The sequence below is a fragment of the Oncorhynchus clarkii genome, chromosome 16 (genome assembly GCF_045791955.1).
Source record: "Oncorhynchus clarkii lewisi isolate Uvic-CL-2024 chromosome 16, UVic_Ocla_1.0, whole genome shotgun sequence".
Taxonomy (NCBI): domain Eukaryota; kingdom Metazoa; phylum Chordata; class Actinopteri; order Salmoniformes; family Salmonidae; genus Oncorhynchus; species Oncorhynchus clarkii.
Window position 1 is genome coordinate 49,455,069 of NC_092162.1, and position 15,653 is coordinate 49,470,721.

Consider the following 15,653-nt stretch of genomic DNA (forward strand, 5'->3'; position numbering starts at 1 on the left):
GCTCAAGGTCCTAAACAATATCTTAACCGCCATTGATAAGAAACAATACTGTGCAGCCGTATTCATTGACCTGGCCAAGGCTTTCGACTCTGTCACCACATCACCACATCCTCATCGGCAGACTCGATAGCCTTGGTTTCTCAAATGATTGCCTTTCCTGGTTCACCATCTACTTCTCTGATAGAGTTCAGTGTGTCAAATTGGAGGGCCTGTTGTCCTGGCCTCTGGCAGTCTCTGTAGGGGTGCCACAGGGTTCAATTCTTGGGCCAACTCTCTTCTCTGTATACATCAATGATGTCACTCTTGCTGCTGGTGATTCTCTGATCCACCTCTACGCAGACGACACCATTCTGTATACTTCTGGCCCTTTTTTTTCTGGCCCTCCAGACGAGCTTCAATGCCATACAACTCTCCTTCCGTGGCCTCCAACTGCTCTTAAATACATGTCAAACTAAATGCATGCTCTTCAACCGATCACTGCCTGCACCTGCCCGCCTGTCCAGCATCACTACTCTGGACGGTTCAGACTTAGAATATGTGGCCAACTACAAATACCCAGGTGTCTGGTTAGACTGTAAACTCTCCTTCCAGACTCACATCAAACATCTCCAATCCAAAGTTACATCTAGAATTGGCTTCCTATTTCGCAACAAAGCATCCTTCACCCATGCTGCAAAAAATACCCTCGTAAAACTGACCATCCGACCGATCCTCGACTTCGGCGTTGTCATTTACAAAATAGCCTCCAATACCCTAATCAACAAATTGGATGCAGTCTATCACAGTGCCATTTGTTTTGTCACCAAAGCCCCAAATACTACCCACCACTGCTACCTGTACACTCTCGTTGGCTGGCCCTCGCTTCATACTCGTCACCAAACCCACTGGCTCCAGGTTATCTACAAGACCCTGCTAGGTAAAGTCCCCCCTTATCTCAGCTCGCTGGTCACCATAGCAGCACCCACCTGTAGCACGCGCTGCAGCAGGTATATCTCTCTGGTCACCCCCAAAAACACTTCTTCCTTTGGCTGCCAATGACTGGAACGAGCTACAACAATCTCTGAAACTGGAAACACTTATCTCCCTCGCTAGCTTTAAGCACCAGCTGTCAGAGCAGCTCACAGATTACTGCACCTGTACATAGCATCTATAATTTAGCACTACCTCTTCTCATACAGTATTTATTTATTTTGCTCCTTTGCACCCCATTATTTTTATTTCTACATTGCACATTCTTCCACTGCAAATCTACCATTCCAGTGTTTTACTTGCAATATTGTATTTACTTCGCCACCATGGCCTTTTTTGCCTTTACCTCCCTTATCTCACCTCATTTGCTCACATCGTATATAGACAAATGTTTCTACTGTATTATTGACTGTATGTTTGTTTTACTCCATGTGTAACTCTGTGTTGTATGTGTCGAACTGCTCAGCTTTATCTTGGCCAGGTTGCAGTTGTAAATGAGAACTTGTTCTCGACTTGCCTACCTGGTTAAATAAAGGTGAAATGAATAAATAAAGCAACATTCTGAGAAGTGACAGCGCATCGCTCCGGCAGCTCTAACGTTACACTCCTGTAGCAGTAGCCTATGTGTTGTTCTGAAAGAGGGACTCCAAGAAGCTCTTCATTTAAACATATAGTGTTTGTAATCTTCATTTAAGGTTTTGGATGCAATTCGCTTTGGAACACACTGCCAAAATAAATGTAATTCCCCCTGGGATCTCCCCTGGGATTCGAACTTGCCGCAAACGGCGTAAAGTACCAGGAGCCAGGCTCACGACACTGTAATCTAAACATCCAGTTGAAATTGTTGCCGCGTTTTAGTAACTTTGAATAGCAGATCGTGCTGTTTGACTTCTGTTAAGGACACTCTACTGAAAAAGTGTTCTATCACATCCACAAGTTTAAGATCTTTGATAGACTGATGAGAAACTTGCTACAGTAAATAATCACTGCCACCTGGGAAGTATGGTCCCCGTGTGTTCAGTCAGTGAGGTGTTGGATCAGAATCAGTGTTTCGGTCAAAAAAGGGAATTCCCAGACCCAGTTTTCCGGTTTGGTCAACACACCTGATTGCTATTGTGAGGTGAAGGCTTCATGTCCATCCTCAGGCCTATGCCGTCTCAATGAACAATGGTGTATTATGCAACTGAGCCGCAGTGTTTGAGTTTCACACCTTCCTCATTGGGCTCCCTCTTACATCGAACAAAGACTATGATGGGTACTGCAAGGCAGCTTGGGACTAGTGTAGAATCTATAACAATAGTCTATAACTAGTAGGAACAAACCTAAAGAGGTCTGGATTGTGCATCTGTTGTTGTCTGACTCAAGTCATATTTGTTTAAGATAACCTATAGCATGATTTCCTAGTTTAATGCCTGCATCATTGACCACCATGACATGAGCCCTGATTTTGACTGAAATTCAAACAATGGTCCTCACTGGGAGTTGAGCCTACCATTTCCCCATTCTCTTTTGTGAGTATAATGAGCCTTCACCTAGCTTGCTCTTGGCTCTCTTGGCTCAGTGCAGGGCTAGCCGGGTAGCCCCCCTTGGTCCGAGGACTGATACATTTCTCCCTTTCCCCTCCTGTTACCTGGGAGATGGGCCGGGAGCCGGAGCAAAGAGGTGATTGAATTTCCTGTAATTAAAATGAGAAGCAGAGAGAGACAACAGAGAATAATGGATGCCTGTCCCCAGCCCATTGACTCAAGGAGAGGAGAGGTGCCCTTTGTACACAGTTTACCTTTTGAGGTAAATGCTCTCTAGCAGATATGCTATGACGGCTATTGGGCTATCAATCTCATCAGACTATAGTAATATAATACTGTTGGTTTAAACAATCACATATGCAGGCTTTTTCGGGTGCTAATACGCTATCCTCTTTCTGCCATGCAACCTCCTTTCGTATTTCATCCTCTATGTAGAGAGGTGCATCATGCTAAACTCAGTGTGTTATAGTTTTTTTAGCAAGCTATCCTCGTTTTATTTTTTTATTATTTCTGTTAAGGCTGTTAAAGGCGGTTTCCCAGATACAAATAAAGATTCTCCATTGAGCATGATTTTTTTTGTCCAGTATTAGAAGTAATCTGTGTCTGGTAAACCAGCCCTTAGTCTTTTTGTTTCGGTTTCAGCTCTCTAAAGGCTCTTGTTCTCTCTCTGCCTCTCTGTCAGTTCTGTACAGGTGCACTGAAGCACAGCTCGGCGGAGGTGAGAGAGGCGGCCGTGCGCATCGTCCTGGCCATTTACCGCCTGCACAAGAACGCCATCCCCTACTACCTCCTGGCCAACGACACGCGCAAGAACATCCTCCACGAGAACATCTCTGACGGCTTCGCCAGGATCGACGGGCAGCCGATAGAATCCAAGGCGAGGCCCGCCTGTTTGAATGAGTCATGACGTAACGTTGGACATACTCAGTTGTTGAGGGATGGGTGACGAGCTGTTTCTTTTCCGTCGCTTGTGTTCCCTTACCTCATTAGAGAGCAGGGTATCCCAGTCCCATTAAGTAACGGCCGTGCTGCTATTAAGTAATGTTCCACTGAGTAACATCTGGCCATGTCTCACTGGGTGAGTTAAGGACACATTGTCATCATTGCAGTGGAGTCTATCTGCAAGGCTCCCAGACATGACTGGGCTGTTAGAGAAGGACGAACGGACGTATACCGTGGCATTAAGTGTTTCAATATGCTTCTTCATTTTGTTTCAGAAGTCAAAGAAGGGAGGCGCACAGCAGGAGGGGAAGAAAGAGGAGATCCGCAGTCTTCAGGAGCAGCTGGCTGCCTTGAAGGAGATCAGTGTAGGTGGAGTTGTCATCACTGCACCTATTACCTCATTTCATTCAACAGGCCAGCGTGTCTGTGTCACTCCTTGTTGTGCCCTCATTCCACTCCCCATATTCCACTGTACTGGATTTCCATTGTATAGGCCACTGTATAATCACACACATAATAGTCTCCATGGTATTGATTGAATATTTTCAAAAGACAATTCATCATATGTACCATTGCTTGGTAAAATGCATTGGGATATAAGCACAGTTATATGGTGTTAGAAAACGTTTTAGACCGTACATACTGTATTTCTGCAAGAAGTTGAATTTGCAGGGGGGTTTTGCATAAAGGAGAAGAGAAACACCAAAGGACAGGAAAAGGAGGCTGTAAAAGCTATAAAAATAGGTCTGTATGGAGGTTGAAAGATCCCTATCCTCAACCACTGTTCAAACGTACACGAACCAGATTTCATTTTGGCCAAAACCCATTGTGGATCACATTCTTTGTTCTTATGGTAGAATGCTGGTTGCACCACTATGTGAGGCATTCTTTTAGGGACTACAGTACACTGTCCCTTTACATTTGTAGTGACAGCTGAGAAATGTGTCCCTGTTGCTTTGCAGGTGTCAAAAAGGCTCCCCAAAACAACCTGGCAGATGCAGGAGATGACAAGTCTTCAGTTGTCAACCACTTAGACAAGTGAGTGTTGATGCACAGCAACATCTGAAAGCTTTCAAGCTATGAAATAATGCAAAACACCTGATGGGGAACATAGAATGCCTTTCTGTAGAATCCCTGTGTATATTCTGTATGTTTCAGCCTGTATACATTCATATTGTGTTTCAGCATGTGTACATTCTCAATATGTTTCAGCGTGTGTATATTCTGAATTGGTATCAACCTGTGTATATTATTGTTTCAGCATGTGTGTGTATGTTTACAATGTGTTTCAGCCAGTGTGTATTTCTTAATGCGTTTCAGCGTATATATATTCTAAATGTGTTTGTCTCTGTATATTCTGTGGTGCTAAGGATGAGTCCTTCACTGAAGATGGACTGGACCTGCACTATTGCTGCGCCGCTGTGGCCAATGTAGACAGGTAGGCAAATGCCAGCATGGCTCCAAACTGGATTTAAATAGGTAACTTCCAAGGCCACTTGCAAGTAACTTCTATCTATGAAATGACAGTGTCCCATGATTGATGAAATACCATGAGGATGATGGGGAACCAGGAGGAGCTTTGGGTGGAGTGAGGATGTGACCATGCAGTGTAGACACATTGACGTGTGGTTTTGTGTGTCCTTGTTTTGGAGGCTGAAGTGTTTATTTGTGGAGGATGTTGTGTGTCTCAGGTGGTTGAGATAATCAGCCTCACAGAGCACCTGTTGGGGGAGTGTGAGAACAGGGCTGGGTTCAGCCAGTGCCCCCAGTGCCCCCGGTACCCAGAGCTCACGGACAAGCTCACCCGCCACACCCAGAGCCCTGTCTGCAACCATGAGTCTCAACGCTCCTCTAGCACCGTCTAACTATGCTAACGGCTAACTATGCTAATAGCAAAACCTGATAGATCCTAACCCTGCTAACAGCTTTATTTAACCTTTATTTAACTAGACAAGTCAGTTAAGAACAAATTCTTATTTACAATGATGACCTACCCCGGCCAAACCCTCCCCTAACCTGGCCGACGCTGGTCCAATTGTGCGCCTCCCTATGGAACTTCCGATCACGGCTGGTTGTGATACAGCCTGGAATCGAACCAGTAAAGAGTCTGAGTGGGGAGGGGAAAAAAGGGGTCAGCTTTGGCCTTCAGGCTCAAAGGGGGCGGGGGGATATAACTGTCAAACAAAACATATTTCAAGGAAATCAAAGTACAAAGTACATTTTCAAACAAACAAAAAGTAAGCAAAAAGCTGTGCCCTGCTAACTATGCTAACCCTGCCAACAGCTAACCCTGCCAAACCCTTGATCCAGCATTAGTCCATGCTTGCCAGAATCCCTTCCCTTCTTTTAGTCTTTGTAAACAAGTGTATTCTCACAGCCAAAGGTATTGAGTCTTTTGTGCTTGACTCTTGTACGCTTTTGTTATTCTTTCATTCATGTCTGCCTATTAACCCTCAAGGGCTCTTAACAGTGAAGCCAGTTGGGATGTCAAGTAAGCTCATTAAAACAGTACTGTGTAAATGACTGGAAGAAAGGAAACATTCTCACTGAGAGGTAACATCACTCCACGGAGGTGATATTGCGGAATTCAACCTATGTGTCCAATCGCTTGAATCTACAGCTTGAATAGTGCTGAATAATATGTATAGACAACATTCTTTCGGTTTGAGAGTGAATGGGAACATATAGAACAATACCATGGTAATGTTATAATAAACAGAAACCACAACATCAACTAGGAAATCAACTCTGAACATGTTTGTTTTGCCAGGCCAACTACAGAGACATTCAACATATACTAAATGACTAAAAGTATGTGGACACCTGCTCGTCGTATATCTCATTCCAAAATCATGGGCATTAATATGGAGTTGGTCCCCCCTATGCTGCTACAACAGCCTCCACTCTTCTGGGAAGGCTTTCACTAGATGTTGGAACATTGCTGCAGGGACTTGCTTCCATTCAGCCACAAAAGCATTAGTGAGGTCAGGCACTGATGTTGGGTGATTAGACCTGGCTCACAGTTGGCATTCTAATTCATCCCAAAGGCGTTCAATAGGGTTGAGGTCAGGGCTCTGTGCAGGCCAGTCAAGTTCTTCCACACCGATCTCGACAAACCATTTTTGAATAGACCTCACTTTGTGCACGGGGGCATTGTCATGCTGAAACAGGAAAGGGCCTTCCCCAAACTGTTGCCACAAAGTTTGAAGCACGGAATCGTCATTGTATGCTGTAGCGTTAAGATTTCCCTTCACTGGAGCAAAGGGGCCACTAATCCACTAATTTGAAGTGGTGTACACATACATTTGTATATATAGTGTATATCCTTACTTCTCCGTTGTACACCATGCCACGTTGCCATGTTTCAGATTAAGCTCTTACAGGGATTTCATCTGTCATTTTCTGTGGGCATTTTGGGGTTCTGTGCTGGGCAATGCATGTTTCTCTTTTCTTTCAGCCAAGGCTTTAACCATTGTCCGTTGTGTCACAACAACTTCATGCCCGGACAGGAGCTGAGATTCTGTTGCACTCTGCCTTGGTCCTTTTCACTGGAGCAAGTCACTGTTAGACTAACTGCATGTAAGATATGAAATGATTTACAGTACTTCTCGACAAATCAAGAAATATGCCAGCATTACATTCAATTGTATTAAAATGATCACTTGGGACCAGTTTTCTTAATATTTAGCCATTTCCAGTAAGGCATGTTTTAGGCCGGGATTCAATCCGATCGTGCTTTGTCGGCTATGCACCTTTTAAAGGCATTCGCAGAGACCACATTCACGGTAAACGCTGCATGTGGCGTTTAGTTTTGCCTGCGTCTCCATTTGAGGTGAGAAAAAAAAACTGATACAGGCCTAAGGTGAACGAGGCAGTAGGCTAAAATGCTAAGTATGTAGATAGACATAAAGGTGGTTTAGAAAATCTAAGGACATTCACAACCACTGGCACAAACCTAGTTTTACCTTGCCTTTTTCTTTTCCTGCCTCTGTTATTGGGCTGCCTGTCGATCTCCCACCACTCCGAGTGCTGCTAATGTTTTAGGCTTGAGGACCAAACAGCTGTGTGGAAACCAGTGTCTGTCACGCCGGACTCCAAAGCCCTCAAGTCAAAAGAGCAATTTTATTCATCCAAAGCAAAAGAAAATGTGACAACTCTTTTGCATTCTGATTTATTATGGAGGGATAAAAATGAAGTATTATTAAAGAGATGGCCATTTGACATAGAGATGTGAACTTAAAATGTCATATGTACATATGTATTCAATGTCTTAAATGTGACAACCTCCACAACCCTATCCTTTTTGCAAATTCTCCCACATGGTAAAGTGACCGTGAGAGTATTAAATATCAATAACAGCATTTAGAAAATATGGACACGAGTCCCTGTACAGAAAAAAACACATGGATTTCACATGAACACATGTGAAGTGTTTAAAAAAAATGTGAAGTTAATGTGATAAGATGTGACATGTAAAGAACATGAAACTACAGATCTGAAAACATGTGATCACTATGAAGGGTTCCAAAAACACATTTTCATGTGATCACGTGAAGTTAATGTGATAACGTGTCAACATGTAAAGCAGCATGAAACTACACATCTTAAAAACATGATTACTGTGAAGAGTTCTAAAAACATGATTTCATATGTTAAATTTGACATGAAATCATGTGATTTTCCACGTGAAATAATGTGGGTTTTTTTCTGTAAGGGTCACGCAGTCCGAACTAATCCGTTCAGCCCATTCACTTCCCTGTGATTGGAAAGGTCAAGATGGATTTTGGATGCACTTGACTGTTATGCTGTGAAAACGGTGATCGCGGTGTCGCCTTTCGGTTTTCTTCTCTGCTGTTTTTTGCCTTTGTTTTCCCTCGTCAATCATGCAGCTTGGTGTTACGGCCAAGCGCCTCCTTCCGTACTCAATCCCTCCATCTGATACTGACACGTTGCCTGTCCACTTAAGTAATGAAATGCCTTCGTGTTCAAGGGGCAAAATAAACACCTTCAGCTGCTGAAATAGCCCAAAGCATGGCCAACATGTACATAGTCATAGTTCACATGCAAAGGGCATTTTTCAGATTGAAGTAATCATGTGTCCCTGCTGTAGTAGAAAGACCTATAAAAACAGCAACTTTAAAATAGTAAATCATTCATTTGAGAGTGTAGTATTTCCCATGTTCGATATGGTTTGACTATGAATGACCATATTGGATTTCTTTATGAAAATTGTATTTAACTAGGCAAGTCAGTTAAGAACAAATTCTTATTTACAATGATGGCCTACCCCGGCCAAACCCTAACCCGGACGATGCTGAGCCAATTGTGCGCCGCCCTATGGGACTCCCAATCACAGCCAGTTGTGATGCAGTCTGGAATCGAACCAGGGTCTACAGTGACGCCTCTAGCACTGAGATGCAGTGCCTTAGACTGCTGCGCCACTCATGGTTTTCAAATAGGTAGGCAGTAGATTGTCAAGTGCATATGGACATAAAACAAAAAAAAGCGTAAATAGTAAGAAAGATGCTGTTTAATGAAGGATATTAGAATAGAACATTTGAGCTGCATGCTCAATGCATGTTCTACACTAAGCCTCCTTTTTGGGGAAATTTGACAGTGAGCGACTCTTCTATATAACATTTGGAACTTGTTTGGTGACATCCATCTACTGTTGTCATGTGTATCAGACAGTCAAGCAAAGATTGAAACTGTGTCTTTCAACGACGATGACTCTCTTCACACAAGGACAGTGTCCTCCTCACACACGGACATTGTCCTCAGATTTTTTTAAGAAGCACTGAAGCTCTCATGCAGCTCTGCCCCATTCATTCTCCCTCACCTCTCACACACTTCTTCTTACTTTCGGCAAGGAAAACTCTCAGTAGCAGTTTAACCTCTGCAGCCCAGGCCCTCGCCTGGTGTGCCAGATGAAAAGCCCCAGTGTTGAAGCCAAGTCGGCCATTAGGGGTCTGACACCGGCCCACAGTGCTGCTGCACAGGGGAGGGATAGAGGGAGAGAGTCAGGGGACTCGCAGGTCAACAGCAGACTGACTTGCCCTTTGTCCTCCAGGCCTGGAAGGCTCACCTCATGGGCAGAGAGGGCTGTAAACAGAACTCACGGAGGACTGTGGTATCGCAGTAAGCTCAGCAGGCACAAGGTAAGCCATTCATACACCCATTTACCCCCCCCCCCTGCTCTTCCACCCAAAAGCCTGGGCTAGTGTTAGACCCATGGAATGGGCCCATGCTACCTGTTGGTCAAATATAGAGCGGTGTTCCTGTCTCATACCAAGTGGTGCATTGAAATGGTGACTTATGTCAATTTGGAGTGTAGTCAATAATGTGTGTTTGCATTTTCGGGAGTTCATAAAAACTGGAAAGGCCAGCAATGCTTTCAAAATGCAAAACTAATGAGTGCATGTGAATGATCAGTATGTGCTCAAGTAACATGCATGCATGACTGCATTTAATCTGTTAACACTCTTTCACTGAACGTTTCTGTTGTCCTTTCCCTTCCTCCTAACCTCTGCCAGCACAGGCACCTTCATGTTCTTTCAGATGTCCTTTGTGTCCAATCAAACATGCATATGTTGACCAATGGGTAAAATTCTATGTTTATTGTGTAGATCCTCCTCTAAATAAACAATGGTCAAACCTCATGTCTCTATGATAATCTGTTCAAATGTTTTTTGGAGTTTTTACCCTTGTAGGATGGCCAAAATTAGGATGACTAAATCAATGGAGGCCAGAGGGGAAAAAAGTGGTAAAAAATAAGGGAGCATTGCTTCAGCTCGTCTGGATGCTGTGCGAGAATTAACTACCTGACGGGCTCACTTTCCTCTTGAACTCGTCATCTTTCTTATCGAATCCACAAGACATATAACAATATAGAAGTAAGATGGATATAGATTTTGAGACATGACATGTAGTATTTTAATATTTTAGTAAACACTTTTCATATACAAAATTCCTGTTATTTTTCTAAATTCTCACAAAAACAAGTTCATCTCTGAAATGTAAACGGAGCAATGAGCATACCGCAAGCTTTTTTTCAAAGCCTTTTACATTTAATTCAGCTCGTTGTGCTAATTTTGCGAGCCGCGGAAACAACTTTGAAGACAACCACCACAACAGGTAAAATCCTCAGTTGCTGCGAGAAAGCTGCACGCTCTGTCAACTGAGCGCTGTGCTTATTTTCGGATGTAATATATTACGAAATCTAACTTTTTCGATATACTATTCATGAAATGTTAGAGAAAGGCCCCACTGAACGATTCAGAGCATGAGTAATCATATTTATCTTGGTCAAATGTATTTTACAACACAAGGAAGTGAAATGTCATCACCAAAGAGCATTGTCACCCACTCTGGGCAGAATGAGTGGACACCATACATATGCCCATACTCCAAACATGTGCCCACACACAGCCAGCATTCAAACACTGTACAACCTGCTTGCCTTGCAGTTTACCTGTATACAATCAAATGTATTTTATAAAGCCCTTCTTACATCAGCTGATGTCACAAAGTGCTGTACAGAAACCCAGCCTAAAACCCCAAACAGCAAGCAATGCAGGTGTAGTAGCACGGTGGCTAGGAAAAACTCCCTAGAAAGGCCGGAACCTAGGAAGAAACCTAAAGGTTCCTCTTTAGGCTCTGAGGGGTGGCCAGTCCTCTGGCCAGTGGCCAGTCCTCTTCTGGCTATGCTGGGTGGAGATTGTAACAGAACATGGCCAAGATGTTCAAATGTTCATAGATGACCAGCAGGGTCAAATAATAATAATCACAGTGGTTGTAGAGGGTGCAACAAGTCAGCACCTCAGGAGTAAATATCAGTTGGCTTTTCATAGCCTCTCTACCGCTCCTGCTGTCTCTAGAGAGTTGAAAACAGCAGGTCTGGGACAGGTAGCACGTCCGGTGAACATAGCCGCAGGCAGAACATTTGAAACTGGAGCAGTAGCACGACTAGGTGGACTGGGGACAGCAAGGAGTCATCATGCCAGGTAGTCCTGAGGCATGGTCATAGGGCTCAGGTCCTCTGAGAGAGTGAAAGAAAGAGAAAAAGAGAGAGCATACTTAAATTCACACAGGACACCGGATAAGACAGGAGAAATACTCCAGATATAACAGATTGACCCTAGCCCCCCGACACAAACTATTACAGCATAAATACTAGAGGCTGAGACAGGAGGGGTCGGGAGACACTGTGGCCCCGTTCGATGATACCCCCGGACAGGGCCAAACAAGCAGGATGTAACCCCACCCACTTTGCCAAAGCACAGCCCCCACACCACTAGAGGGATATCTTCAACCACCAATTTACCATCCTGAGACTAGGCCAAGTATAGCCCACAAAGATCTCCCCCACGGCACACGACAGGAAGATCACGTCATTGACTCAACCCACTCAAGTGACGCACCCCTCCTACGGACGGCATGGAAGAGCACCAGTAAGCCAGTGACTCAGCCACTGTAATAGGGTTTGAGGCAGAGAATCCCATGAACACACTCAGTATTTCCTCATGGTGGTGGTGGGTCATTCTCTTCTCTTTCTCCTGTGCACTGGGAAGCCTGGCAGTGTGGCTAAGCTGAAGCAGGCGTGGTGGGTTCCTTTGAAACTGTGAACCCACACCCAATCGTCCCTGCCCCAGTCTTCTCACACAAGGGCCTGCACAAGGGAACCCTAGATTGTCCAGGAGCCAGGAATTAGGATGGACCACAGTACCATCCCAACAGTATGAAATACCTTTCTTTCTATGTCTCCTTTCCTTTACAATCACTAATCTGAAATGACATGATAGGTTTCAATCAAATGGCTTTAACCCAAACTATGTAGTCACCCTACACCAGTAGGAGAGGAAATGAGGGAAGGAGATGTTAGAGTTTTGGGCCACAGCTCTATGTTGACATCCTGACTAGGGAGGGATGGATTCATTTCCCTTCCGTCTGTGTCTGTCAGATGGAGGGACACTGAATATTATTGTAATATATTACTACATTATTATACTCAAATATATGAGTATACTGTATACTAAATTATTATATTATAGTACAAATTCTAATGTATTTATCTATTACACCAAAGTCAATGACTACCTGAGTGTAGCATTACATTACAACTAGCTCTATGCATGGTATCTGTTTACATTTCACATGTCTTATCTAATCAAATCCATTTTTTAAAACTTTGATAGTAGATTTGTCTTTTTTGTTTCATACTGCTTTTCACATTTTTTGTCAAACTATTTATAGTCTCAAAATAAGAGTTTATATTTTAGAAGTGTCTCGAGACAATTAACACACAGCACAGATACATTTGGAAAGTATTCGGACCCCTTCACTTGTTTTTCTTTAGGAGTAATGTAAGTTCAAGCCGTAATTAACCAAACAGCTAAGATTTGAGAATGGTCCCACTTGATGACACATTTTAGGCACTTAGTTCACTGTAATACTTTCTAAATACAGGGTAAGATGCACCTTTATAGAGCCCTATAAAATCGGTTTCATGTTTTGCCTGATTTCATTTTTTTTCCCCCTAAATTCTCTGTTTTGTTTTTCAAACATTTTTATGTCTGGGATTTTTTTTCTCTAAATGTCGATTTTGGGGGTTTTCCCTTTAATGCAAGTGTGTACCAGGAAAATACCTTGTTTGGTTAAGTGGTGTTGATGTGGCGCTCATTTGATTGCAGAGTTTGCCAAACAAATGGCCACTGGATTGATGTAAATAATCAAGATATAATTCTGCCAGGTAGGCATAGGCTACTTTGTAGTTAACGTTTAATTAAGAAGATTTTTGGGAAAGCCTTTCCATCTCTACCTCATCACTAACAGCTACAAAGTGTAGACTTAAGCACGCACCAGACACACACACAGACAGGGGCATTCCTGTGTCGTTTCAAAAAGTTGCATGAAAATAGGAATCACTAGCTATGTTTCCATCCAACTGACAGCAGATTTTCATGTGAATATTCTCAAATCTGCATAAAAACAATATGCTCATTTTCTCACCGGAGATGTTTCCATCAACTGTAGGGTACTAGGGGGTAACTATTCCCCTGGGGTAACTGCCCCCCCTCAAATTCACATTAAGACCACAAGATGTCACCAAATGATTTTCCCAACACTCCTTGCTCAACAAAACATTTCCTCTGTGCCATCACAACTTTGAGATATTTCAACAAAATGATTTTGTGGTAAGTTGATCAAATGTTTTGAAAAAAAAAAAAAAAAACTTGTAGATATATTCCAATGAAGATCTATATATATTTGTTTAAATATACAAGGAAAGCCTTAAGAAAAATATTCCACTTGTTTAGAGAGAAACATTTTGATAATTTGAGTAAAGTAGTAATATGTTGTTACTAGGGGGTAACTGGACCATGGGGGCTAGTTACCCCTTCATGGTTATGTGTTTCTACCAGTCATTTAGACAATGACTAGCCCAGTTAGCACTAGTTTATGCTAACTTTCTAGCTAGCAACTTGACTTGCAGTAAATACTAGCCAGTTAGCTAGTTAGCATAAGTGCTAGCTAACAACCTTACTACCAGATCGTCTGAATTAAAATACATAAAAAATATAACGTAACTTAATTGAAGTTGTAAATGTTTCCAATGGTGACTGAGAGCTTAACAGTTAATGTTACTTTATAGCCTTTTAGCTATTTAACACAGCATTTTATGTCATATACAGTGCATTTGAAAAGTGCTCAGACCCCTTCACTTTTTCCAAATGTTGTTACATTACAGCCTTATTCTAAAATGGATTCAATTAAAAAAAATATATGTTCTCGATATACACAATATATAACCCATAATGACAAAGAGAAAACAGGTTTTTAGAAATGTTTGCAAATGTTTTAAAAATAAACAGATATCACATTTACATAGGTATTCAGACCCTTTACTATGAGACTTGAAATTGAGCTCAGGTGCATCCTGTTTCCATTGATCATCATTGAGATGTTTCTACAACTTGATTGGAGTCTACCTGTGGTACATTCAATTGATTGGACATGATTTAGAAAGGCACACATGTCTATTTAAGGTCCCATAGTTAACAGTGCATGTCAGAGCAAAAAACCAAGCCATGAGATCGAAGGAATTGTCTGTAGTGCTGCGAGGCAGGATTGTGTCGAGTCACAGATCCAGGGAAGGGTACCAAAAAATGTCTGCAACATTGAAGGTCCCAAAGAACACAGTGGCCTCCATCATTATTAAATGGAAGAAGTTTGGAACCACCAAGACAATTCCTAGAGCTGGCTGCCCGGCCAAACTGCGCCATCGGGGGAGAAGGTACTTGGGAGGTGACCAAGAACCCGATGGCCACTCTGACAGAGCTCCAGAGTTCCTCTGTGGAGATGGTTATTCTTCTGGAAGGTTCTCCCATCTCTGCAGCACTCTACCAATCAGGCCTTTATGGTAGAGTGGCCAGACGAAAGCCACTCCTTAGTAAAAGACACAACTCCTGCTTGGAGTTTTCCAAAAGCCAGGACTCTCGGACCATGAGAAACAAGATTCTCTGGTTTGATGAAACCAATATTTAACTTTTTGGCCTGAATGCCAAGCGTCACGTCTGGAGGAAACTGGCACCATCCTTGGCTGTGGCAGCATCATGCTGTGGGGATGTTTTTCAGCGGCAGGGACTGGTCAGGATCGAGGGAAAGATGAACAGATGAAAACCTGCTCCAGAGTGCTCAGGACCTTAGACTGGGGTGAAAGCTCACCTTCAACAGGACAATAACCCTAAGCACACAGCCAAGACAACGCAGGAGTGGCTTCAGGACAAGTCTCTGAATGTTCTTGAGTGGCTCAGCAGGAGCCCGGACTTGAACCCGATCTAACATCTCTTTTTTTATTTTTTTATTTTACTTTTATTTAACTAGACAAGTCAGTTAAGAACAAATTCTTATTTTGAATGACGGCCAAGGAACAGTGGGTTAACTGTCTGTTCAGGGGCAGAACAACATATGTGTACCTTGTCAGCTCGGGGATTTGAACTTGCAACCTTTCGGTTACTAGTCCAACATTCTAACCACTAGGCTACCCTGCCGCCACAGGAGACCTGACAATAGCTGTGCAGCGACGCTCCCCATCCAACCTGAAGAATGGGAGAAACTCCCCAAATACAGATGTGCCAAGCTTTTAGCGTCATACTCAAGAAGACTCAAGGCTGTAATTGCTGCCAAAGGTGCTTCAACAAAGTACTGAGTAAAGGG

The 15,653-nt window shown here is 43.0% G+C and overlaps 1 pseudogene; it reads left to right on the top strand.

Annotated features, from left to right (window-relative positions):
* Positions 1 to 2,685: 2,685 nt before the first annotated feature.
* Positions 2,686 to 12,147, top strand: LOC139367335 (centrosomal protein of 104 kDa-like; annotated as a pseudogene).
* The last annotated feature ends 3,506 nt before the right edge of the window (positions 12,148 to 15,653 follow it).